The sequence below is a fragment of the Osmerus mordax genome, chromosome 3 (assembly GCF_038355195.1).
Source record: "Osmerus mordax isolate fOsmMor3 chromosome 3, fOsmMor3.pri, whole genome shotgun sequence".
Lineage (NCBI taxonomy): Eukaryota > Metazoa > Chordata > Actinopteri > Osmeriformes > Osmeridae > Osmerus > Osmerus mordax.
Window position 1 is genome coordinate 18,893,465 of NC_090052.1, and position 4,666 is coordinate 18,898,130.

Consider the following 4,666-nt stretch of genomic DNA (forward strand, 5'->3'; position numbering starts at 1 on the left):
CCTCCATCCCTCCGCCCCCTCCAGCTCCATCCCTTCCTCTCTCCTTCTCCCTCCCTCCTCCCCCTTTCCTCTCTGTCCCCACCCTCAGTCTTTTCATCCACGCCTGATTCATTAATGATCTCCATTTTGGGGGCGGTGAGGGAGTCCCTTTTATGTGGCAGCGATAAAATAGCTTTTTGCCTGCACTTGGCAATAGTGCTGCTCTGAGCAGCAGACCATTACTTGAAAATAAACCTAATTATTTTCTGCACTGTTGCGGGACATGGTGGCCCCAGGACTTCCAGCCCCCGGGCCTCCACAGCTCCAGCCCCAAGCCCCAACTCCTTGTCCAGCCACTTGTCCTTGCTTAGCAAACCTGAAAGAAACAACTCAACACTTTCCATTGTGGTAGTGTACTTTATAAACATACTGTAAAAGTTTATATCCAACACATGAAATGCTGTAGACTCTTCCTCTGAATGCAGAAAACAGTTTGGTACTTTAAACCGAACCCGGGGCAAAAAACGTGACATACATTTCCATAAGCAACCAAGGTCAGCATCTGATGGATCTTAATCTAACAGTCCTGCTTCGGAAGGGATACATGCAAATGAAGATGAGAGGGTAAGGGCATGAGAGGCAGGGGGCAATCGGTGTGAGTCTGACATGCTACAAACATAAACCATATGTGTTTCTCCCTTTGTCAGTAAATGCACTCAGATGGCTTTGTTCTGAGGCTACCCCCCAGGAGAGCTGTGTTCAACCCAGATCTCCCCAGCTCCTTCCTCCGCCCCGGCCAGGCTCATCCTGCCTCCCTCCGGGCAGCCGCATCCACACCCCAGCCCCTTCTGAAACTCCTCTTCCTGGAAGGATCCTCCCTCCCTCCAGCCTCCTGCTAGTCAGAGCTGTCCTGCTGTGCTCGGGTCTGGCGAGGAGAAGTGCTGGTGGTGGTGGTGGTGGTGGTGGCATGGTTGAATAGGATATTCTCTGTGACCGTCTACAGAATAACTGCATTATGATGATGGGGAGCTAGACCGGAGGAGCCAGGAGGCCGGGACGAAACCTCAATTACAGCTGAAAATTGAAGTTTTGAAAATCCAATGTAAATGTGGACTTTTAAGATATTCCGTGTCCAGATCCAGGAATTATGACCCAAAGTTGGCGTGGAGGGGGGTTGCAAACCAGACCCGGGGGGTTCTGGGGAGGAAGTGTACCCCCCGCTCCCCCCCCCCCCTCTCCACAGTGGGTCTGGTCGCTCCGCATGTTTATTCATACGCTCCGCTGGGAACGTGACAGGGACAGAAAGGAGAGTCAGCGCAGAAGTCTTAATAATACCAATAATAATCGCTTCGCACTGCTGTCTAGACGAGGAACGGTCAGGTTGGGGTGTGTGTGTGTGTGTGTGTGGGTGTGTGTATCGGTGGGTGTTTGGGGCGCGAGGGCGGGCACTGGCGGAATGGGTGAGTAAAGTGAGCATTCTATTGAGGTCTTAGCTTGGCTAATCTCTCCCATGTGACAGGGCAGCCAGCTTTGCTGCCATGGAATGCCACAGGCTGTTGTGCTGGGGACAAAAAGAGACAGAGGCTTAAGCTGCAGGGGTGGGGGGGGTGGGGGGGGGGGGGTGGCTGGGGGGGGGGGGGGGTTCTCTGAGCCCTCCCCAGGCTCAGAGAACCCTGCAGATTCACCAAGGGAGTGGAGGGGGGTGGGGGGGGGGAATGTTCTCAGGGTCCCCTTCCGTCCCTCCCTCAACCCCATGAGTCTGTCCCTCTCACCCCTTTTCTCTCCCCCCAACCCACCTCCACCAATAACCCCATTTCCACAGCCCCCCTGCCTCTCTTCCCCTGTCACCCTCACCCCTCATTCACCCTCTTCCTCCCACCTCGCACACGGTTGGGGGAGGGGGGTGTCTACCTCACGGCTATGATTTGCGCACACACTCCCCCCCAACCCCGAGTATCGCTCTCTCTCTCTCTCTCTCTAACGCCCTCCCTCCCTTATTCTCTCTCCCCTCCTCCCTATGGCTCGTACCTTTGCCGTGTTCTCTCTCTCTCTCACCCCGTTTCTCTCTCTCCCTCATTGAGTGGCTGCAGTCTTGCCTGTCCCCCCGTGCAGCCTGGTCCAGGCCCCCACATCTGGTCCGCAGCCCTGCTAGTGTACACAGTGTGTTCCGAGAGATTCCAGAAACACTACACGGAGTAACAACACAGATCCTGAGGGCGGAAGCTCGGGTAGGGAGAGACTTTTCCCCCCGTTCTCGCGTTTGCGGTGTGCTCCATCCTCAGGGAGCGGAGCTGAAACTCCTCCACTGTCTCCCTCTCCACCCCGGGGTACCAGACTATCTCCACAGCCATCCATCTGTCAGAGTGGCCGTCTCTCGGTGGGTCTGGCCGGTACACATTCCACTATGACCCTGTCAGCACTCTGGTTCTGGTTTTAGTGGAATTATTAGAGGAGATACCGTGTACATGAGATCAATGTGAGCAACTTGTGTTTTCAATCCTGTGGAAAATGTGCTGATTTTGTTCCCTTCCTTTAAACAAGTCCCTGAACATTGTGTTCTTGTTGGGCAAATGTCCCTTTCTGTGGAACGGGCCAGGAGGGTCGGGTGACAGGCTGACAGGCATGGTAGAGCTGGCACTCTCATTTACAGGTGTACCAACTGTGGAGCACACTCACAGCCTGGATGCCAAAACCAATGACAGTATCACTCATGAAAGCAAGGATGACGGGTGTTGACAAGAGAGTTTCTTGTCGGCCTTTCATGATTCGCAAAACGGTGGCACCAGCGCCAGCTTGCTTTGTGATTATGTAAAAGCTGCCCTCTCGGGCCATGTGGGCCGTGTCGCCTGTATGATAGATTAAAGGAGGACTTCAATCTCTTGCCCCCAAAACACCCTTCCGTACCAGCCTAATCCCTCCCCTCCTCTCCCCTCAGCCCCCGCCAAACCAGGTCTCAAGTCTGGAACAGACGTGAGAATCCCTGTCTAGTTAGGGGGCAACAGGGGGGAGAGGTTGGGGGGGGGGGGCTGGGGGAGAGACACCCAGCTCTGCCAATGTCAACTCCACCCCTTCTTCCCTCCCTGCCCCCAACCCCCCCCCCCCTCCCCCCCAACGCTTTAATTAAAGAAATAATCAGGATTTGCATCACAATGGCGCCCAGGCCTCTTACCATTAGTAGCCCGTTTGCCATCATAGCTCTAATGAAAATGTAACATCACCTAAGCCCTCCTTCACAGATTCTCAGATTAGCCGAAAGCAGGGCCGGAGAGAAAGCCTGGGCCTTGAGTTGGTTTAATTCCATTGTATGATAAGCATCAGCCTCCTAAATCCGGCCCGGCCAAATCCTCTTGAGAGGGGCTAAGTGGCGGAGCTGAGTGGAGAGAGGAGAGGAGCGGAGAGAGGAGAAGAGAGAGTGGAGGAGAGGTTAGGAGGGGACAGAGGAGGGGATGGGAGGGAAGAGAGGGGGGAGAGCCGAGCCGGCCATAGCCAGCTCTGGCTGCCCTCCCCCCTCCGCTCTCCCCCCCTCCCCTCTCCCCCAGCTGTCCCGGGCCACAATAGGCTGAGCATCTTTTGTGGCATTAACGGTTTGTAGGAGCGGGAGAACAATGTATGAGAAGTGAGGAGCGCCGGGTTCCCACACACAGGGCCCGGCATGTCCTCCAACACACACACACACACACACACACACAAGGCCCGGCATGTCCTCAAACACACACACACACACACACAGGGCCCGGCAAGTCCTCACACATACACACACACACACACACACACATCATAGATGGAAACCCGCACTCAGCTGATCCAGGTCCCCCTCTGTGCTCTCCTTTTACACAAACACACACGCATCAACGCGCACACAAAGTAAACATACACGTCTAGTCCAATTTCAGATATTTACTCATTTACATATTGATGCGTACGCTTGGATAGATTTATAGTATCGCACATAATATGGAACATGCATGTAAACACACACACACACATATACACGCACACAAACACACACACTGGCGCACGTTTAATTGCCTGCAGGCTAATACATGAAGGGTTGCTGGAGGAGAAGTCTTTTGTGGCTTGAAGGTTGAGGGGTTGTCTCGGTCTGGATTAATTTGTACTGTCATATGTGGGAGGGTCTTCTAGTGGTGGGAGGAGGGTGGGAATGTCACTCACTCACCCACCCACCCACACGCACACACACACACACACACTGACAGGGTTAACGTGTTAATAACTCTGCTCCAGCTAGACAGACCGGAAGACAAACATTTTAGCTAAGGAAGATTAGAGTCTGACTTAATAATTAATAATTATTGCAGGTAGAGTATACAGGATATAGGATAGAATGCATTGCTCAACAAGACCATCAGAAATAAAGGATCTGAAGAAGTTAAAAAGGGAAATCACCAACCCTTTTCGTTAAGGTTGCTTTCACTAATTCACGTAATTACAACGCAATATTGATAGTAAAAAACATTGCAGGTAAAAGGAAGTTGCTATGCAGTGAAATGGTTTTAAGTTTGAGTGGTATGGGATATTACTACTAGAGTGTAAGAAGGCACAGTATGGGGTGGGGTCTGAGGGGTACATGATAGTCAATGTAACCATAATAATGTTAAGTATTGCTGGGGCTGAGTAGCACTAGTGCATGGTGCTATGATTACACTATGATTAGAAGGAGGTATAA